General features: G+C 37.5%; 1 protein-coding gene and 1 long non-coding RNA gene across 9 annotated transcripts in view; one reads left to right on the forward strand and one right to left on the reverse strand.

Annotated features, from left to right (window-relative positions):
- Positions 1-23387, reverse strand: part of Cpeb3 (cytoplasmic polyadenylation element binding protein 3) — a 212148-nt gene that overhangs the window by 182005 nt on the left and 6756 nt on the right. The window lies entirely within an intron of this gene.
- On the forward strand, positions 465-4231 carry LOC110347774 (uncharacterized). 4 transcript variants are annotated; one of them, XR_015440549.1, is made up of 4 exons: positions 465-649; positions 2200-2280; positions 2558-2719; positions 4038-4231. It is a non-coding gene; the product is annotated as an uncharacterized LOC110347774 (long non-coding RNA). The 4 variants fall into 4 exon arrangements; XR_015440547.1 differs by having other exon boundaries at positions 2200-2719; XR_015440548.1 differs by lacking the exon at positions 465-649 and adding an exon at positions 688-1772 and having other exon boundaries at positions 2200-2719.

A 23387-nucleotide genomic window follows, 5' to 3' on the forward strand; every position in this document is an offset into this window, starting at 1 on the left:
ATTAGTGAGAGATGTGCTTATAAGACCGAAAGACAGCAATTTCGCCACGTCTCTTTTCCCTTCACCGGAACTCAGAGCATTCACCCTGCAATGAGAAACTGATTCTGGTTCCTGTTTTTTCCCAAGCACCACCCTCCCCCAGTTATTTGCATACGTCAATAAATACTGCTGCGTCCTTCAGCAAGGTTAAAAAGACAAGGCACACAACCCTTTCTTCCCCCTTCCCCACCTCGAGCACTTAGGAAAAAAAAGAAAAGAAAAGCCGTCTTGATTAGCAAACTGCCTTCTTGCTTCGATAATTGTTTCATTTAGCTGCAGCGAACCACGTGGGAGGAAATCCTTGGCATTTGTTAGAGGGCTCAGCTGCACATTCTCTGGCCTCCCAGTAGCGGCAGCTACTCCATTTTGTTAGGAGACATTTAAAAAACAAAACAAAACACCGTTTTTAAAAAGGTGAAAACCTACTGAAAGGTTTGGAACTGCTTGCTTCTTGTTACCCTACGGATTGTATTTTTTCTGTTTATTCTCCAATTTTCTTGTCTCCAGTTCTGCCGCGCAAGAGGTTTTTTGGCTTCTCACGGCTTCATGTCTCAACAGGAGCCTGAGAATTTCTCCGCAGAGTGGAGAAATGCTTCTGGTTGGATTTGAGGTCAGCGAGAGGGAGGGAGAGGGGGAGAGAGTGAGAGAGAAAGAAGGAGGGAGCGAGGCTGTGAGATGGAGTGGGGCGGGGCTTTAAAATCCATCTGAGATTTAAGTAGACAGTGAAGATAATTCTGGGGTTGCTAGATTTTCATTTTTTAATCCTCCTGCTGCTGCCTGGGTCACAAGACTTCGGCAAATTTAGAATCCATTCTCTTATCACTAGTATTAGCAGCGAATGACTGGCTTGACGACCCTGAATTATCATATGCTAGCAAAAGCTTTAAAAATAGAGGAGTACAAAGTCCCAAATTCTCATACATTGTAATTATAGTGCATTGCCACCACTGCTTCATTTATCCATATAAGGAGTGTATGGTATTTTCCATTTTGAATAGAAGGGCTATATTCACCTCTGTCATACAGCCTGTTTTTTCATTCAAGGATGAAAATAGTAATCACTCAAAGCCAGGAAATTTCCATACATGTAGTTATTGAGTTAGCCTGTCCCTTAAACATGTTTTAAATATATGAGTATCATTACAGGACTGAGACCCTAAAAACAAATATTTTGAAATATTAAAGAAGCATATGACCAAAGATATAATTATTTTTAAGTGATGATTCAGTACCACTGCAAAGTTATTAATATATTCAGTAAGTTACTTAACTCATATACTGGAGAAGCATCTTTCTCAAGACATTTGTGAGAGGACAGTCAGATGTACACAAAAGCTCTGCCTTTTGATAACCTCCTGACAATAACTACTGTAAAATGGAGATACTGCTCTGAACTATTAAACAAAAGATGTCAGCCAGAGATTTAAAAGTTTTATTTTATTAAAGACTTCTTAAAATGCTTAATTGATATTTTTCATTTCAAAGTTTCATACACAAAATAGAAGCTCGAGGAAATGCTTTATAGCCGCCTACCTTACTGTTCTTTCTACTTCTCACACACCTGCCTCTCCTCTTCCCCCAAGGAAAACAAAATCCAAACCAATATATTATGCATCACAAATTGCTAGCTTCTACCAATAAAACCTACTTAAGATTGCTCTTATGTTCCTGAGTTCCCTTGGTCTAAAACAATGGCTTTGATTGCATTTGTTTGTAAAATACAACACAATGAGGTAAGTGAACCTTGGATTCAGACAACACAAAGTTAGGTCACTGCTAAAGAAGATGGCCAGAAAAAAATACATTTTCATACTTGGTTTAAATTAAATGGTGCTGCAGTAAACCATTATAATTCAGGGATTTTAGTTGCCTTCAGTGAGCTAGGATTGTCTTGACAATAGCCATATCATCATGGCTGAAATATGCATTTGATTGTAATTTTAGTAACACCCACCTTTTCTGGTAGCTTGTATTCAATGCTTCTTGTTAATGCTTTCAGTTTAAACTACTTGCTTTTGGAAAAATTAATGCTGTACTATGACAAGCCAAAAAGTAAGCTGGACTCGGAATATTTTATAATTGCTATAATTAATATTAATACAGTCTTTTAATTTTTAAAGTGTTATGCCAGCAACATTCATTTCTCAACATTTCTTAAAGATACAAATTTCATTTTCGGCATAAATTCAATCTGTCAAGGTCAAGACCCACCTTTACCAAAAAAGACTCTTTAAACAAAAGGTAAGCAGTGGATTATGATAAAATTTACAAAGTTAGTATGCAATATCTCTTAATAACTGTCCCATAGTTTGTTTGATTTGGGAGTTTTTGCTTATTTACACCAAAGTATGAGAAACAGACACCTCCTTCCCCTCCCCCACAACACACAATAGATCGTCTTTTACATGCATTAATTTAATTTCAAATAACAAATACATAGTAATAGTTACCTTTGAGTGTCCAGTTTTTAAGGATAGATAAAATTTAAAAGTGTATAGTATTTGTTTTCTTCTTTCAGGTTGATTATGTGACCGCTCTGGCAAAAGCACTTTGACAACTGTAAGAAGAGTGGGCATGCGCACAGAGGGAACTGTGGGAGCTGAAGTCCTTCACAGTGTACTCCGCCTGACTCCACGTTCAGCAGGGAAAGGAGGAAACTTCGTAAATACAGATTCCAAGGGTAAGAGGTTGTGCCAGGATTACATGATATCCTCTTAGCCAATCTAAATCAGTTATTGAAATGAAAAGAGAGGAAAATAAACTGGTTTGTCAACTTGATTTAGGAAGCCAGGTTAAAAGAGAAATTGAATTGTAGGAGGCCTAATAAATATACCCAACAGAGCTACCTTAAATGGTATGAGAATGGTAGTGACTGGTGGCCAGTAATAGGAACCCTACCAATGAGAAGGAAATTGGAGAGTGGAGGAATAAGCTGGGGAATGACTGGGAAATGATAAGCACTTAAAATCTGACCATACTTAAACACTTTTAATATATAATGAAATATACCCTAACATAAATGTGATATTAACCTTAGAGCTCGGGTAAAAATAGATTTTAATCACAAATTTTTGAAATTTTATTTACTAAGATTTCTTTGTATTCAAATTTTTCAATGGAGGCTGTATCACTTATTTTAGGATTCTACCTGATAGGCTCTGAATCAACTCACCTCTTGATTTTTATTATTCGTGCAATAATTACTCAAAATTCAACTCTTTCATGCTAAAACGATATTTAGTGAAATATGAATAGCTTGATATATTTAGTGTTTCACTGAATAGGACAGTGACTTCTTTATTCAAGACAAAAAGTAAATACAGTTTCTTTATTATTTATGTGTGTGCATGCATGTTGTGTATGTGTGTTTGTGTTCGTGTTACTAGGGATTGAATCTATGGCCTCGCACTTGCTAGGTAAGCAAACACTGAATCACTCAGCTACACCCCCAGTTGTTTTTTTCTTAATTTGTGTGTGTGTGTGTGTGTGTGTGTGTGTAACTTATTTTAACCTTGTGATTCCAAGGCTGGAATTTCTCAACGTATTAACATCAAATGTTATTATCTATAGCTTCCGAGAGCAATGGTTCCAGAGCTGGTTTGCTCACATAGGCAGAAGATAATATTTCTTGTGGGCTCTGGTTCAGTGCCATTCACCCAAGGGGTTCAGAGTAAATATCAGTTGATAACTATGCTGATTGAACTTGGAACTGAAAATGTTAAGCATCATTTAAAACTATCCTAATTTTCTATTTCCTTTCTTTACAAATTAGAACTAAAGAATTAGCAGAGACCACTAATTTGCAGCTAAATTTACTACTAAATATAAGTCTTTGTTTCAAGTTATTTGTAAGGAAAAAGGGAAAACTAACAATGTAAGAAGAATCATTTTGAATGAACCTTCTAAAAGCTTGGTGTAGAATAACTAAATGCTTACTTATTCTTGCTGTGATGTTAGTTTATATTCCCCATTTTTTCTTTTTCTCTATTCTTTTAAAGAAAGTCTATGCCAGGTGTGGTGGCACACGCCTGTAATCCCAGGAGGCTGAAGCAGGAAGATCACGCAAATTCAAGGCCAGCCTGGGCTACACAGAGTTCAAGACCAGTCTGAATTACATAGCAAGATCATGTCTCAAAAAAATAAGAAAGAAAGAAAGAAAGAAAGAAAGAAAGAAAGAAAGAAAGAAAGAAAGCCAGCCAGCCAGCCAGCCAGCCAGCCAGGTAGGTGTGGTGGCCCACGCCTATAATCTCAGTACTCAGGAGGCTGAGGAAGGAGGATCTCCCAAGTTTGAGGCCAGCCTGGGCTATATGTTAAGTTCAAGGCCAGCCTGAACTACATAGTGAGACCCTGTCTCAAAAAAAAAAAGAAAAAAAAAAAAGGAAAGCAAGAAAGCCAGTCAGCCATCCATCCAACTTGCTTCTCCCAAGGCGCTATACTGCTGTACTCACCACTCGAATTTCAGAGTCTACAAGAATCAATTCAAGGTTAATCTTATTCCTATAATAGATATTGGGAAATGGGAAGAAAATGTTTAAATGGGAAGGGGAACAAGGGAGGGGGGAAGGGAAAAAGAAGGAAGGGAGAAGAAAAAAGGGAAAAAAGGAAAAAATGGAAACAAAGCTTTTGTATATGGGGGAAGGTTCAAGGGGGAATGGGAAAAAAAGAGGCAGGATATATCATGTACAGGTGATAATGGGTATTATCATGTATATCTCTGATGAGTGTTATCATGTATATCTAAAATGTATCAATAAATTTTGCTTCCAAAAAAAAGGTTAAGCTTATCCCTGTAGACTCTGTTAACCCATCAAACTTCTACTACATGTTTAAGCACTCTTAAATTTTTTTTTTTTAAAAAGCCCTCATAAAATTCTTAGGGCTTTAAGAATTTTTTTAATTATTTCAAATTGGTATTTTAATTTATTTAAAATTATATCAGTAAAGTTGAAATTTTTGTTATTCAGGTATACTTGAAATGGTTTAGTTAAATATCAGTCCACCTGACCCCACATGCAGGTCTACTAATGATTCACACAATGGAGCAAAAAACACTTTGGTCCTGATCCTTAATGATACTTACTTCTGTCCATACTTAATGGAATTTTATTGTATTTGAAAGTGATCTAATATCTGATCTTCCTTTCCTAAAATGAGCATTCAAATCTAAAAAGAAAATTACTCAAATAAGAATTATAAGGTAATAAATATATACCAAGCAAACAAGAAATTACAGAAGGACCCTTATAAGGTCAAAACCTTTCTCGACTGAAATCTTGTTTTTTTGTTGTTGTTGTTTTTGGGTTTTTTTGGTACTCAGGACCTTGCGCTTGAGAGGCAGGTGGCAGAATCACTGAGCTAAATCCTCGGCCCTGAAATCTTTTTTTTATTTAACCAAAAAAGCAATTTCTAAACTTTCATTTTGGGATCACAAAGCTTAACCATGGAGTCACATTCATCCTTCTGGGCTACTTTCTCTTTTCCTCTCTATTTTTTTTTTAAAATAGGTCTTGCCAGGTAGTTTAGGCTGGCCTTGAACTTACTATGTAGGCCAGGCTGGTCTTGAACTCAGGGCGATCCTCCTGCCTCACCTCCTGAATGCTAGGATTACTGGCATTCGCCACCATGCTCAGCCCTCCCTAATTATATTTCTAGCAAAACATATTTTTTATTTATTTATTTTGTTTTGTTTTTCTATGTTACCCAGGCTGGTCTCAAACTATGGGCTGAAGCAATCCTGCCTTAAATTCTCAAGTAGCTGGAATTATAATGGGTCACATGGCCATCCCCATATATTCTTGATGAATAGATGGATAAATGGGGAATTAAATAAACAGATAAAGGATAATTTATATTATGTAAAACAGCAAAGGTTTGAGTATTAAGTTGCACATTTTTTTGGTACTGGGGATTGAACTCAGGATCTTGTGCCTGTGAAGCAGGGAGTGGAACCACTGAGCTAAATCCCCGGCCCTTGAGTATTAAGTTATACCTCATTTAGAAGAGCAGTTACTCTTCCATTACCTTGCAGAAATGATATGGTCATGGTCTAAAAGAGAAAAAACATTTTGGCCCTTATGACATTTGGTAGTATGCAGATCATCTGATTATAATCATGAATAATTTATTTTTTCTTTTTTGGCTATACCAGGGTTACTCTACCCCTGAACTACATCCCCAGCCCTTTTTTAAATTGTGAGAGAGGGTGCCACTAAATTGACCAAGCTGGCCTCCAACTTTCCATTTTCCTGCCTCAGCCTCCTGAGAAGCTAGGATTACAGGCATGTACCACGATACCCAGCTGAAATAACATTCTTTGAGCACTAATTTAGCAGGTAATTTTGTTCCCTCCTAAGAGTTTACAATCTAAGAAAGACACACACCCCATCCCTCTACAGAAACTGCTTTTCCAAGGTGTCAACAGCCACTCTAAGCTAAGTCCAGTGGATGTTTTTTCAGTCTATCTTCCTTGAACTTATAGCAACATTGATATAACTAATCACATTTTTAAGAATATACCTTTTCTCCTCTGCCTCTGACTCATTCATTCTCTCCTGTCTTGGTTTTCTTATATTTGAGGCGGTGCAGGCACTTGCTTCTTTGTGTCTTTGTGTCTTCTTTGCTGACTAACTTTAGTACTACAGGTCTAACCTCAATCTTCTTTCACCTCTCCCTATGTGAGTGGCTCTCCCAACTAAAAGGAAAGGACTGAGCTATCTTATTGATGGTTATACAGTATTCCCAAAACAACTGTGCCTAGAGCATAATAAATAGGTGTTCAGTAAATATTTGTTGGCTAAAATTACATTTATATACAAAGGGCCAAAAATGCCAAGGTAAACAACCACCAAAAAGCCCTAGTAGACATACATCATTAGATATCAAGACTTATTATAAAGCTATAGGAATTACACTACGTGGTTATTGGCACAAGGATAAACAAAAAAATGAAACTAAATTATAAGTATAAAAACAGATCCACGTAAGTATGGACACTAAAATTATAAAAATAGTAACATCGCAAGGGTGAAAGGATAATCATTTCAATAAAGAGTATTAGAGTCAATTATATATCCATATAGAGAGACCTTTACAGGCTGAGAATGTACCTTGGTGGCACAGTGGTTGCCTAGCTTGCACAGGCCCTAGGTTCAATCCCTAGTACCACAATAATAAATAATTGTTTTAAAAGAGAGACTTTTCAACACCATACACAAGAATCAATTCCAGATGGATTTTAAGTCTAAATGTAAAAGTAAATAATAAAGTCTTTTAAAGAAACCTAGCCAAGCATGTTGGCACACAACTGCAATTCCAGCTGAGGCAGGAGGATCTTAAATTTCAAGGCCAGTCTTGAACAACACAGAGTCCCAGGCCAGTGAGACCCTATATCAAGAAAGAGAAGAGCCAGGCATGGTGGCACACGCCTGTAACTGAAGTACTCAGGAGGCTGAGGCAGGAGGATTCCCCTGAGTTCAAGGCCAGCCTGGGTTATATAGTGAGTTCAAGACCAGTCAGGACTACACAGCACTATACAGCAAGACCCTGTCTCAAAAAACTTAAAAAAAAAAAACACCACCGCCTGCCTCACAAGCACAAGAACCCAAGTTTGATCCCCAGTACCAAAAAAAAGAAAAAAAGCTTAAAAAAGAAAAACAGCCAAGATGGTAGCTTGGTAGCCTATGCTGTAATTCTACTTATTCATTTATTCATGTACAAAAATCTACATTTATTCAAATACAGTGCCTGCAGTTTGTAATAGCTAAAGCTTGGAAACAGCCCAAGTGCCCATCAACTGGAAACTGGATAAAGAAGATGTGGTTTTTTTATAAAATGGAGTACCACTTAGCCATAAAGAATGAGAAACTAGAGTCATTTATGGCTAAATGGATGCATATTGAGGCCATACTCTTAAGTGAAATAAGTAAGACTCACATGTGTAAATACCTAATAGTTTCTCTAGTGTGAGAAACTGAGAGTTTAAATAAGGATTAAAAGGATTAATAACTAATAATTGATACTTTGAAATAGGAAAATGTCCAAAGGGGTAGGGGTGGTGGGAGGAGATGGGGAAAGGAAAGAATGGAAAGGGAAAACTATGAGAAAAGAAAAAAAAATGGAAACAAAGTATGTAAACAGGGAAGGGCACACAGGTAATGGGGAAAAAATAAGAAACAAGATACATCATGTACAGGTACAAACACCCAATGATAAATGTAAACATATTGTATACCTAAAATGTACCAATAAAAAAATTTAAGGGGCCAGGGATTTAGCTCAGTGGTTCTGCCACCTGCCTCGAAAGTGCAAGGTCCCAAGTTCGATCCCTGGTACCAAAAAAATAAAAAATAAAAAAATAAAATAAAATAAAAATAAAAATAATTTAAGGAAAAAATAAGTAAATAAAAAAAAAAATAAAAGAGGAAAAAAACCAAGACAAAACAAAACAAAAAAAACATACAGTGCATGGCATGGTGGCACACACCTGTAAGCCTAGCACTTGGGAGGCTGAGGCAGGAGGATTGCTGTGAGTTCCAGGGCAGCCTGGGATACATAGCGAATTCAAGGCCAGCCTGAACTACATAGTGAGACCCTGTCTCCAAATCAAAAAGGGCTGGGGATTTGGCTCAGTGGTTCCGCCGTCTGCCTTGCAAGCGGAAGGACCTGAGTTCAATCCCCAGTACCAAAAAAATCAAATACAGTCATATTATCTTCTTCTGGAACATTGTCATAACTTTCCAAACCCCAAATTCTGGCCTGAATTTCTTGCGACTCCATTTCCTATAGAACCATTGGCCCCAATCTCTCATGTCCAGGTCCTGAAATGAGCACTTTTAGTCCATGTAGCTTCCTTGCAGTGCATTGGCAACACAGCTGTCAGTGATTTTATCCCATGAATTCTTCACCCAAGTCACCATCTTTTACAGACTCAACTTCACTAGACTTCACAAAGTTTCCATTAAATCAAGTGTTAACTGAAAGTTCACAAGACAGGAGTGGCAGCAAAAATTATGACAGCTAAGAATGATGGTCTAAAAAGCCAAAAAAAAAGACATGCCAAGCATGGTGGAGCAAGCCAGTAATCCCAGCACTTGGGAGGCTGAGGCAGGAGGATCACCATGAGTTTAAGGCCAGCCTGAGCTACATAGTGAGACCCTGTCTCAAAAAACAAAAAAAAGAATGATGGCCCACACAAAGTCAACAAAAAATGGCAGATTGTTGGGCATGGTGGCACGCCCCTGTAGTCAGTCCCAGCACTCAGGAGGCTGAGTCAGGAGGATCGCTGTGAGTTTCAGGTCAGCCTGAGCTACACAGTGAGTTCAAGGCCAGCCTGAACTACATAGTGAGACTCTGTCTGAAAAAAAAAAAGGGCCGGGGATTTAGCTCAGGGACACCGCACCGCTTCACAAGCACAAGGTCCTGAGTTTGATCTCCAGTACCAAAAGGAAAAAAAAAAGGCAGGCACCAAAATTCAAAAATGTTTTTCACAAAAGTGCACTAGGTATGTCCATTACAACACATGATGTATTGATTTATGAATATTCATATTAAACAAAAACACTTCCATTTCTTACCAAGTGTGGACATTATTTGTGCATTGTGTCTGTACTCTGATCAGTTATTCAGCAGTAAGTCTTGAGTTCATTGGTTTACACAGGCATTTACCAAAGATGCTTGCTTGGGTATCTACAAATACTTAATTGTAATTCACATTATCATTTACGTATTAATGTCTATCACATTATTTATATTAATTATACATTAATATTTTAAAATTCAATACATGCATTATGTGTTGCAAAGGATGTTCTAAATGCATCCATCTGAATGACAATCTTAATTTTTTTTCAAGTAGAAATTATATTAAAGCAATATGAAAATCATGGTAGGGCGTATTTGCCAGTTAGGTCTTATTTGGAGGAAAATATTATAGCAGGACGAGAGAGAGAGAGAGAATACTTGTTTGCCAAAAGATTAGAGGGAAAACTCACAAAATGTGAGAAAATATATTCAAATTATATATGTTTTCAACCAGACTTGTGATCAGAATATATGAAAAATGCTTACAAATCAATGTATAAAAAGTAGACATACCTAACAAAACTGGGCAAGAGACTTCAACAACAATTATTTAAATGGCCAAAATGCATATGAAAAGGTGTTCTTTGATTATCAAAGAAAGGCAAAATATGAGAAGGGGAACAAAGGAGGGGAGAGGGAGAAAGGAAAGCAGAGACAAGAAAGGAAAAAGAAAGGAAAAAATTGAAACAAAGCTTTTGTAGATAAAGAGGGGAGGGGGTTGAAGGGAGGGAAGGGGAATGGAAAAAATGAAGAAGCAAGATATATCACATATAGTTTCAAATTGCCTATGATGAATGTTATCATTATGTATATCTAAAATGTATCAGTAAAATAAAAAGTTTCAAAAAAACAAAATAAAATCAGAATGATTTCTGAAAGGAAACTGATTGGCAGGGAAGATAAAAGAGATGCTGGTGATATTTTGTTTCTTGAACTGTATGCTGCCACACAGATGTGTCTACTTTGAAAATTCAGAAGAAAAAAAAAGAAAATGAGAAAAACTCTGGAACTTGCACTCCTCCTACCTCAGCCTACCTGAATGCTGGGATTATAGACGTGCAACACCATTCCCGGCTATTTCTTATCCTGCCTCTTCCTATATCCTACATTTCCTACTTGTGGAAGCAGAATACATGGTGAGACATATCCTTAGGATGCAATTTTTTTTTCCATTAGTTTAAAATTTTTACATACTAAGTGAATTTCTTCATCATCTGATAATGATGTTTTTATTCACTAACATTCTCTGATCACTCTGCCTATGTAGGTTTGAGATAAGAATTCTTCATGTCTTACCAGTTAAATGTCATAATAATTCTAAAAGATAGCAACTATCAGTCTTCTCATTTTTCAGATAAGGAAACTCAGGCTTAGAAATATTAAATAATTTGCTCAAGTTGACATAACTACTAGGTAAATAAACTCAAGTCCATTTTGGCTCCAAAGCTTTAACTCTTATCCCTCATCTATTGCCACTCCAAGGCAAAACCACAGGGCCAATACCAGTGCCTATATTTTCTATACAATCAGGCTCCTGCCCCTTGCTGTTTCCTTTATTGTCTATATTTTTTTCTATCCCCAAATATCTTTTTTTTCCTTTTTCAGTACCAGGAATCGAACTCAGGATCTTGCTTGCGCTTGCGAGGCAGGCATGTTGACAGTGAGCTAAATCCCCGGCCCCATATATTTTTCTAAATCAAAAGTTAAAGCATGTGGTCTCACAATTTGGAATAACTGAAGCCCAGAAAAATTCAAGACCTGTGGTTGGTGGGCCTTTACCTTTCTTCCCCAGACCTAATCACCTAGAATAAACCCTACGCAGATCATTCTCAGCTTCTTCTGCAGCCAGGCCTAGCTCTTAGTATTACACAGTTAAATATTTCCCAAATAGAGGAGGCCTCCACTCCAAAGCCTCACAGCCTCTTAGAAGCAAAGACCTCAATTATTCTTATCCTTTGGGAAAATTCCTCCCTTAAAAGAAAAAGATGAAACAAGTTGATTTCTTTCTTCTGACTTCATCTTCTTTTCTCCTCCCTCTTAAATAGAATCCCTTAAGGTATCCCTTTGAAATATCCCATTCTAAACATCTTTGGTGTCTACTAGGGAAACAGGTGGAGGAAAAAGAAAAGTATATCTGCCCTCTTAAGGGAGAGGTGTTGTTTGCCATTTTTTCTTTTTTTGACAGGATCTCACTTTGCAGTTCAGGCTATACTTGAGCTCACTATGTAGCCCAGGCTGGCCCCAAACTCAAAGTGATCCTCCTGTGTCAGCCTCCTAAGTGCTGGGATTACAGGCTTGTGCCATCATGCCCAGCTTGCCTCTCCTTTCTAAAGTGTCTCCTTTTAAAATTTCATTGCAGTTTGCACTGTAAGGTCCTCGCAGAGAGAACAAAAAACAAGGCACAAGTCCTGAACTTCATATTCAGAAAAAAATCTGCACATTCATTCATTCAATACATCTATTGAGCACCTATTTGTGGTAGGCTCTCAGCACTCAATATTCCCCCTGCCTTTCATCTATGTGCATGATTAAGAATACTGAAAAATCAGGGCTGGGGATTTAGCTCAGTGGTTCCGACGCCTCCCTTGCAAGCGCAAGGTCCTGAGTTCAATCCCCCATACCAAAAAAAAAGAATACTGAAAAGTAGTAAACCAGAAAGACAGGATCTTGTCAGGCATGCTGGCTCACACCTGTAATTCCAGCACTCAGGAGTCTGAGGCAGGAGGATCATCCTGAGTTCAAGACCAGCCTGGGCTACAGAGTGAGTTCAAGATCAGCCGGAATTACATAGCAAGATCCTGTCTCAATAAATAAATAACAGGATCTTATTAGACAAGAGGAAGGGAACAAGAGGGTGGTGTAAGGGCAGGTAATAAGATGGATATGAGTAAAATATACACATTGAAACCTCCTCCCCAAAAATGTGAAACTGGGATGGGGTCAAGGTAAGGAAGATGATGGGAAGGCTGAAAATGATCAAGTATGCTATGTGTATGTACAAACCTGCCAAAACCAAAACCATTAATCTGTGCAACCAATAAAAAAAGAGTGGGGAAAAAAGACAGGATCTTCCTCCAAGGCAGGGAGGAAAAGGGGAAGGAAAAGGATGCTGTTGAAAAAGTAAAAATATCAGATAGGTAAACGTGGTACAAAGAATCTGGCAAGGTATTTAGATTAAATGGTTACTAAAGGCCTCCTTGATGGGGCCAGGGCTATAGCTCAGTTGTAGAGTACTGTTAAGCAATTGCAAGGCCCTGGGTTCAGTCTTACATACATCTCACACACACACACACACTAGGAGGCCTCTTTGATGAAGGGACACCTGAACTAAAAGGAGCCATCCATGTGAACACTGGGCAGAGAGATAACTAATGTGAAGATCCTAATTAAGAAAAAGCTTTTAGAGCTACAGTTGGTCACATATTAGGTTTTTAAAGTCACATAAAGTCTCTTGTTGCAAATTCTTTTTTGTTCTTACTATTCTTGTCTTATAATCTTTAAAAATGTAAAAATAAAAAAAAGTAAAAATCAGCCGGTACTCTGGCATACACCTGTAATCTCAGCACCTGGGAGACAGAGGCAGGAGGATTGCCACAAGTTCAAGGCCAACTTGGGCTACATAGTAGGTTCAAGGCTAGCTTGGTCTACAAACCAAGACTCTGCCACAAAAAAATAAAGGTAAAAATCATTCTTACTTTCCTGGACTATAAAAATAGGCTGTTAGCAAAATTTGGCCCCTGCCTTAACTTTCTCACACCTTTTTTAGAGAAACATCTAATCTATTCCAGCTGGTAAGAAAGAAGAAAAGCAATACAAGGTAAGACTAGAGGCATATCATGTAGGGAAACATTTTAGGTTATTAATATTTTAGATTTTCCATCCTAAGTGGAATGGGAATGCTCTGGAGAGTTTTAAGCAGGGCCATTGCATGACCTGACATATGCTTTAAAAAGATATATATGGTTCTCTGTGAAGAACATACTGAGGTGGGGCAAAGAGTAGGAACAGACAAAGTAGACTACCAAGCTGGCTATTATGTAATCCAAGCATAACAAAAGTGGTGGTAAAAAAAAAAAAAGAGGAAACAATTGAACAGAAAGTGAACACCTTTAGTGAAAGCTCTGTTTATCATTGATGAACAAAATATGAAGAATTATTGAAATTTTACTTCAAAATAAAATGAATACTGTAAAGAACTTAGGTTGAATTATAAGTAGGATTAAGCTTAATTCATGGGAAAACTTGGTTAGTTGAATTTTTAGCAATATTTTGATATGCTAGATTTATAGATATTTAAGTTTCAGAAAGATGATTTTTTTTTCCTCCCTCTTCTTGGTAAAATGACTCACAGACTTTCTTCTATATTGGTTATTTTCCCCCTTTCACCTAAATGTATGAAAGAATGTACTCAAAATGTTCCTCTAATTTCCAAACGTACCACAGTCAACCAAAAAATAATTGCTCTTTTAAGATCTGAGAAGTTGGGCCAGGGATTTAGCTCAGTGGTTCCACCACCTGCACCTGCCTCATAAGCACAAGGTCCCGAGTTCAATCCCTGGTACCAAAAAGAAAAAAAAAAAAAATCTGAGAAGTTGGAAAAATAAAAAAATTTTAAAACACAAAAAAATAAAAATATAAAAAAGATCTGAGAAGTTGGGCCAGGCTGGAACAGTGAGGCCCTAAAAAAAAATTTTTTTAAATTGAGAAACTTCCAACTTCCCTTGGCAACACAACCCTCTGACTCAAAATTTTCAGCATGAAGAAGTTGTAAAAGCAGGTGAGTCTAACACTATTCTAATTCACTTGTTTTATCTTTGATAAAAATATTGCCATGAGCTTTCAGCATTTTTGTTTATTTTATTTTGTTTTGGAAACAGGGTCTCACTATATAGCCCAGGCTGGCCTCAAACTCACAGCAGTCCTCCTGCCTCAGTCTCCTGAGCGTGAAGATTACAGGTGTGCACCACCATTGCCTGGTTGCCAAGAGCTTTCGAAAGCTCACCAAGTGTACGTTTAGTTTGGATACTTTTTGGTACATTTTTAAGATTTTTCTTAACCTTAAAAACAAGAAACAAATGAACCAACAAAACAAAACAAAACAAAACAAAACACATAAAGAAGTTCTAGGGCTGGGATGAGTCTCAGTGGTAGAACGCTTGCCTAGCATGCATGAGGCCCCGAGTTCTGTCCCTAGCATTACCATTACCACCACCACCACCACCACAACAACAACAACAAAAAGAAGTGGGAGAGGAAGAAGAGGGTGGGGATAAAGGGAGAAGGAAAAGAAAGAAAAGTTAAAGAGGAGGAGGAGAAGGAGAAGAAGAGAGAAAAAGGAGGAGGAAAAGAAGAGGAGAGGGAGAGGATGAAAAAGAGAAGGAGGGGGAGGAGGAAGAAGAAGAAGAAGAAGTTGTTACTGAAGTTGTTTCAATGATGCCAACCTTTAGGGATAGGAAAGAGAGTGTCATAGATTGAGTTCCTTGGAAACACTCCAAGACTAGTATGAAGTCATTTATTAGGAAGGGTACATTGTCCCCTAGTGTAGTTTCAAGTCTTCAATTGATTTATGAGTTCTGGAGCTACAATAATCTAAATCTGCTCTCAAACAAGGAAAGGATACTGGGTCTTTGTACCTTGTATCAGCCTGGCAGCATAACCTTGGGATAGGCAGTCCACTATAGCCAATGGCAATGCTCAGGAGAAAGTGGGAGTGGGGCGTCAAATGACTGAGGGTATAGCACCAAAAAATAAAAACAGCTTCATGCCATCAATATACAAAATTTCCAGCACCTAAGGATGGGTACATCAGCCATGAAGAGATATGAATTGGAGCACTATATTATCCACTACAGAGGACTATGGAGATATTTTTAGGTCAGTTTTATTGTTTAATGTTCATCATGATACATAGTATTTACCATGAGCATTTTACCATATCATTTTTATTAAAATAACTATAGTAATTTTGGTTTTTCTCTATTTTTTATTAGTACATGTTTACACATTCATCATGGGGAGTTGATACATGCACATAACACATCTTAATTCTTTTTTCATTCTGTCCCCCTCCCTTTAAAATAGTAATTTTTAGTATATCAAATTAAAATACTAATTTATGGGGCTGGAAATGTAGCTCAGTGTTAGAGTATTTGTCTAGCATGTCCAAGACCCTGGGTTGTTTGATGCCCAGTACTGCAAAACAAATAAATAAAAGTTAAAAGTTAATTTTAATTTTTACTATGGGATACATTTTTTTTTTCTTTTGTACCAGGGATCAAACTTAGGACCTTGCGTTTGCAAGGCAGGAATCGGCACCACTGAGCTAAATTTCCGGCCCTGGGATACATTATTTTACCACAGGTTTATAGTTTTGTTTTGTTTTGTTTTTGGTACCAGGAATCGAACTCAGGGCCTCACACTTGCCAGGCAGGGGCTATGCTGCTGAGCTACACTCCCAGCCCAGGATTTACAGTATTTTTGGTTTTAGGGTTTTTATTATTGGGGGGGACCTCATTATTTAGTACAGGTTGGCCTCAGACTCATGGCAATTGTCCTGCCTCAGCTTCCCAAGTGCTGGGATTATAGGTGTACACCATCACACCAGGTGTTAATAGAATTTTCTGTTTAAAAGTAGAGTTTTCATGTTCTAATATTTTGAAACATACTTGTTTTAAATACTGCTAGAAAAGTAACTCTTACGCCATTTCAACTTTTACTCAGCTGATGATTAAACTTGAGTCTTTTCTTTATAGTTTTGTTATTGTTGTCTTGTTTTGCTTTGATTTGTTTTAAGAGACAGGGTCTTACTTTGTTGCCCAGGCTGGTCTCAAACTCCTGCACCCAAGAGATCTTTCTGCCCAGCTTGAGTCATCTTTTACTCTTCTTTCTTTCTCATCAACTCCTCTGCCTCATTCTGTGGTAAGACAGAAAAGGACTCATTTATCCTTTCCTATCACTGCCACCAGTTCCAGTATCCACCTCTATCTTCTCAAACCTGAACTGTTCCCTGTTTCCAGTTTGTTATTAGGGGTGGGAAGACGATGATGATAGCAGGCCTTGTATTCATTCCCCAAATGGTCAGTGAAAGCCTATGTAAAAAACTAGGGAAATGACACTAAGAACACATAACCTCCCCCATGTAAATAGATAATAAGTGAAGATATATCCCTTTATCTCTTGGGAATATTCATTTCTAATGAGACTTCAAATAATACAATGATAAAGAATCTCATGACAATTGTGATTAAAAATGCTAAGAAAAAATATTACACATATGAAGCCATGTGATGGTATGACTTTAGAAGATGAGGGAATGTTTTTGTTTTTTGGAGAAGCCTTAAAGAACAAAATGATTTTTTTTGTTGTTGGTATGTATGTTTTTGGTACTGGAAATCAAACTCTGGACCTTGCGCTTGCTTGCAAGGCAGGCGGCGGAACCACTGAGCTAAATCCCCGGCCCAACAAAATGATTTTTTTAAAAAAGAACAAAGGATGAATTGCAAAGGAAATATGTTTAATGAACAGGGAATACCATCTTTCTTCCTAGCTTTAGTATCTGAAGGAGGAAGGGGTATGGTACATTCAAGTTACTAAAGATGAAACCCCCAGGCCAGGCACTAGAGCTCAGAGGTCAACTGGGAAGCAGACGGAGGCAGAAGAGAAGGGAGAGCTGACAAGGCAAACAGGAGCAATACAAGGTCATTGAAAGTGGGGCTTTAACTGGTGTGGTGGTGCAGGCCTGTAATTCCAGTAGTGTAGAAGGTTGAGGCAGAAGGACTATTAAGTTTGTACCCAGCCTGGGCAACTTAAGGAAGTCTTGTCTCAAAATTTAGAAAAGGCAGCCATGGTGGTGGGGCTGGGATGTAGCTCAATACAGAGGCCCTGGTTCAATCTCCAATACTACAAAAACAAAAAAGGGGGAGTTTTCTTTTACTTTATTGGCTGGGGGGTTGAGACAGGGTCTTACTATATAACTCAGGTTAGTCTTGAATTCACTTTCTAATCCAGGTTGGCCTCAAACTCTTGGCCATCCTCCTGCCTCAGCCTCTTGAGTGCTAGGATTATAGGCATGCACCACCATACTCACCTCTTTTTTTTTTTAGCTCATTACTTTAAAAAAAATTTTTTTTCATTTTGAAATAATTTTAGAATGAAAAAAATTGTCCATTTTCAACCATATTTTCCAAATGTTAAAATCTTATATGACCACATATATATCAAAATCAAGAAATTAACAATGACTCAATGCTCCGGTGCCTGCCATGAAAGCGCAAAGTCCTGAGTTCAATCCCCGATACCAAAAAAAAAAAAAAAAAAAAGATAGACTGGATTGAACAATGATTTGGTACTATTATCTGATTCACAGATCTTATTTTACCAAGTAACCCACTAATGTGCCTTCCAAGTATCGAACTCAGGATCATACATTACACTTAGTTGTCAAGTTTCTTTAGTTGCCTTAAATTTGGGACAGTTCCTCAGTCTGTCTTTCAGGACCTTGACACTTCCTTAGGTTTGTTTGGGAGTTTTTCTGTTCTTGTTTTTGTTTTGTTTTGTTGGCTTGTTTGTTTTGAGATAGTGTCTTGCTAGTAGTTCAGGCTGGCCTTGAATTCATGGTGATCCTCCTGCCTCATCCTCCAGAGTGCTGGGACTATAGGTGTACACCACTACATCCAACTCAACCTTGACACTTTTGAAGAGCACTAGCTAATATTTGTTAGCATGTCCCTCAATTTTTGTTTATTTGACATTTCATATCAAATTCAAGTCAAACATTTTGGCAGTAATACCACAGAAGTGATAGTCTTTATTTTAATATATGAGAAGGAACAAGATGTGGATTTAACTTTGATTACTTTGTTAAGAGAGTGTCTTCCAGACTTGGCAACAATAAAAAAGCTACTTTTCTTTTTTTCCTTTGAGACAGGGTCTCCTTTTGTAATTCAGGCTGGCCTTGAACTCATAGCAATCTTCCTGCCTCATCTTCCCAAGTGCTGGGATTACAAGTATTCACCACTACGCTTGGGTAAAACAGCTACTATTTTTTCCCTTTTTACTTAAAAATCTTTGGAAAGGTATTTTATTCTGTTTCCTAGTATTCACCAACTAATTTTGGCATCCCTTAATGATTCTTTCTTGCACTATTATTCTTGTGGTTTTTGCAAATGGTGGTTTTCTATTTTTATCAACTCTTCTACTGCAGGGCATGGTGGCACACACCTGTAATCCCAGCACTTGGGATGTTCTGAGGCAGGAAAATTGCCATGAGTTGGAGGCCAGCCTGAACTACATAGTGAGACCCTGCCTCAAAAAAACAAAACAAATTCGATCCCCGGCACAAAAAAAAAAAAAAAAAAAAAGGCAAAAAAACTCTTCTACATTATTTGGAATGTTATTATATGGAAGAGGTTTTTTTTTTTTCCTCCCCTGACTTATTTATTTTTATCAGTATAAACTCATAGATTCATATTTATTCTATGGGTTATAATCCATTACAATTATTCTTTTGCTCAAGCCACTAAAATGCCTTCAAGTTGGCTTGTGGGTCTTTTTGACGCAGACCCATCATTTTTTGAACACTTCCCTTTCTGTTCCAGGATTAGGTACATTTCCTACCATAGAGAATGTGCAAATCTACCAAAGAGTGCTGTTTCCCTTTATTGAAAATAACACTAGGTGTATTCATTGGTTCTGATGTTGTCATTGCCTAACACCTTCTTAGGAGCTAGATCTAGAAAGTATATCTATGCACAAATCTACATGCGTCTATATATCTGTATCTACCATGAGTTTTTGCTGATACTTCCAATTCCAAGCCAACATCATAGGGTTCATTCTAGCTTTAGAAGTGTCTGTCTCAAAAAAAATAAATAAATAAAGAAGAAGTATCTGTCTCTGTCTGTCTGTCTCTCTCTCTTTGTGGTGCTGGGAATTGAACCCAGGGCCTCACACATACTAGACAAGCACTCTATAACTGAACTATATCCCCAGATCTCCCTCTTTTTATTGTTTTTTTAATTCACCAACTTTTTATTGAACACCTCAATGGGCTAGACTCTGAGGTAGGCATTGGGGATACAGTAGCAGAAAAAACTGGTATGGTTTCATCTCTGCCTTCATGAAGCTTATTCTAGAAGCCTATTCTACAAGACATCAGTTTATGGATTATTCCCCCATTCTCCAAAATTATTAAAATTATGCTTTCTACTGGTTCACCAGGATTTAAAAAGATCACACAAGGATTTTAAGCAGGTAAGTAACAGAAGAAATTCTACATTTCTTAAAAGAGCATTCTACTAAGGAGTCAAAGAAATGAAGAGTGGACTAGAGGGCTAGGGTTGTAGCTCAGTGATACAGCACTTCCTTGGCATGCATGAGGCCCTGCATTCAATCATCAGTACTGGGAGGAAAAAAGAAGAGCAAACTGGAGAGTCCAACTGCCAAATCAATTGAAGGGGGCAAAAATGAATGTGGGGAGACCAACTATGAAACTGATAAGTAGTCCAAGTAAGAGATAACAGTCGACTGGACTAGGGTAAAGGCGGGGGGGAATGGACAATAAGTGAAATAATATTTAGGAGCTAAATAGAACAGACTTAGTGACTGTCTTGTGGGTAGGGGGATAAGGTGAGTAAGAAAACTGATTCAAGGAGGACACCTAGGTTTCTTGGAGCATGTAAATATATTGATTCAGATTTCCATGTATTATAAACATGTGACTATGTATGTCTCTTCCATTAAAAGGCAAACAATCTGATAACAAGAAAAACATATTATTCATATTTTCTTCCAATACTGGAAATCAAACTTAGGACCTTGCACACTCTAGGCAAGTGCTCTACCACTGAGCTACATCCCCAGCCATATATAAAATACATGGAGTGAGTATTCGTTGTATTCACACCTTTGTATCTCTAATATCTCTTATAATCTGGCTTGAGAAGTGATATTGAATAAATGATTAATTATGAGTGATTATTTTCAGACTTACTGAGTTTTCAGCTGTAGGGCCTCAAATTATATATAATACTTTCATAAATGTGTAAAACTCCCTAAGTAAAGGAAAACTACTGATGCTGATATATATTCTCCCAAAAGATATGTCTGTCATATCTATTATATCCTGGTCTGTCAGTCTATTATGTTTATTTTTCTTCTATCAATTCATTTGTTCAGTCCAAGATTTAAAACCTAGAAGTTACAAAAATAAAGGTAAACATTTGACTGCAATAATGAATGTCACTTTCATATCTATCAGATTGCCAGAATTTAAGATCTGTTAATTTGGGTGCTGATAAGGGATAGCCTCTGTTTCCTCACCTCTCAAATGACCAAGCAGGAATTCAGAAAACACTGACACTGCCTTTCTCTTTAAATATCCACATATTCCTTCAACATCCAATTCAAACCACACTTCCACTAGGAATCTTGCCCAGACAACTCCAACATTGAAAAACTTCTTTCCCCTTCTCTAAACTCCTAGGTGACTTAGCTATAAAATTCTTCAAAAATTAAGTTTTGAGGGCTGGGGATGTAGCTCAATGGTATCGCTGCCTGCCTCACAAGCACAAGGTCCCAAGTTCGATCCCCGGTACCAAAAAATAAATTAAATTTTGATAGTCCCATGATTCCTCTTGTAATAAATCACTTTTTAAAACTGTTATTTAACCACTTACATATTCATACACTGTTTCTCTCATGAGGTCATACATGTCTAGACACAAATGTCAGCTATGCCATTTACTGGCTATGATTTCATTTTTTCAATTTTCACATTTATAAAATGGAAGACAGATTCACTTACCTGATACAAGTGTTGTTAGAAAGAGCCAAGCACATGTCCATTGTACTTATTTAATAAGTAAATACCAACAAGTGCCTCTGAGGGCAGTTTTTTTGTTTGAATTTTGTTCCAAATTTCAACCTCCTCCCGGTTACAGCATTTCACAAAGTGCTGCACACAGAGCTGCTTATATTTTTATATTTCATTTTTCCAAAAAGTATCTAAAATAGGGTTTTAATAAATATTTGGATGTTTAGTTTTCTTTTTGAGTCAGGGTCTCACTGTGTAGTTTAGGGTGGCCTTGAACTCCCTAGGTAGCTCAGGCTGGCTTCAAACTTGCAGTGATCCTCCTGGCTCAGCTTCTGAGTGCTGGGATTACAGGCATGGGTCCATGTGCCACCAAGTCTGCCAATTAACACTTTTAATCTTTTTTTTTTTTTTGCTACCAGGGATCGAACTCGGGACCTTGCACTTGTGGCAGAACCACTGAGCTAAATCCCTGGCCCTGATTAACACTTGATTTAATGAAAATTTTGTGAAGCCTAGCCTGCAAGAGCTCCTGACTTGAGTGAAGAATTCATGACATAAAATCACTGACAGCTGTGTTGCCAATGCACTATGAGCAGACTCCTTGGACAAGAAGTGCTCATTTCAGGACAGCTCTATTACTGGACATGAGAGATTGAGGCTGATGCTTCTACAGAAAATAAGAGTCACATGAAATTCAGGCCAGGGCCAGGGAGTTAGCTTTGTGGCACCACGCCTGCCTTATAAGAGCAAGGTCTGAGATTTGATCCCTAGTACAGGGGGAAAAAAAAAAGGAATTCAGGCCAGATTTTGAGGTTTAAAGTTATGACAATGTTCTAGGAGATAACATAACGGTATCTGAATAAATGTAGATTTTTGTACATGAATAAATGTAAATTGTTATACATGAAAAAATGAGACATCTCTTGAAAATAAGCCCTACTGCAACCTTTGGAGCAAAAATTAATACTGTATAAGACTCGGTCTTATTTTTGGGGAAATACAGTCAGACTGGCCTTGAACTTGCAGTGATTGTCCTGCATCAGCCTCTCAAAAACTAGGATTACACATGTGTGCCACCATACCCAGCAAAAATATTAAGTCTTATGATGAACATGTGACTCCAGTCATTTAGGACTTTCATTTCTTACAACAATGTTTCTTAGTTTCAAGATATGTATTTCTTTTAAATTTATACCTTAATATTTTATTCTTTTTGATGTTTATAAATAAAACTGATTTTTTTTTCATTTCTGATTGTTCATTGCTAGTGTACAGAAATACAATAGATTTTGGCATATTGATCTTATATCCTGAAACACTGCTTAGTAGTTATTAGAATTTTTTGTTTTGTGCTTCCTTGGAATTGTTTAAATACATGACCATTTAATTTTCAAATACAGATATTTTTATTCTTCCTTTGAAATGTGAATGCCTTTTATTTCTCTTCTTACTTAATTGTTCTGGCTAGAGCCTCCAGCATTTTTTTTTTCTGATACTGGATTGGATCCAGAGCCTTCCTACTGAGCTATAGCCCCAGCCCTTTATTTTTAATTTTTATCATGAGACAGGGTCTAAGTGATGAAATTTTCCAGGCTGAGCTGCAATTTATAATCTTCCTGCCTCAGCCACCCCAGAGTGCTGGGATTATAGGCATATGCTATCATGCCTGGCTTCTAGCACAATGTTGGATAGAGGTTGCAAGAGCAAACAGCTTTGTGTTATTATTGATCCGATGGTAGAAAGCATTCAATCTTTACCATTAGGCCTGATGTTGGCAATAGGTCTTTCTGTTTTTGTTTTGGTAATGGGACTCAAATCCAGGGGTACTCTACCACTGAGCCACATCCTCAGCATCCACCTCCCCCAACCCCCAACTTTTGAGATGGTCTTGCTAAAGTTGTTCAGGATGGCCTTGAATTTTTGATCCTCCTGCCTCAAGCTCCAGAGTAGCTGGAAT

The sequence above is a fragment of the Heterocephalus glaber genome, unplaced genomic scaffold, assembly GCF_053883595.1.
Source record: "Heterocephalus glaber isolate CG9 unplaced genomic scaffold, H.glaber_assembly_v1.0 deba00001497, whole genome shotgun sequence".
Classification (NCBI taxonomy): Eukaryota; Metazoa; Chordata; class Mammalia; order Rodentia; family Bathyergidae; genus Heterocephalus; species Heterocephalus glaber.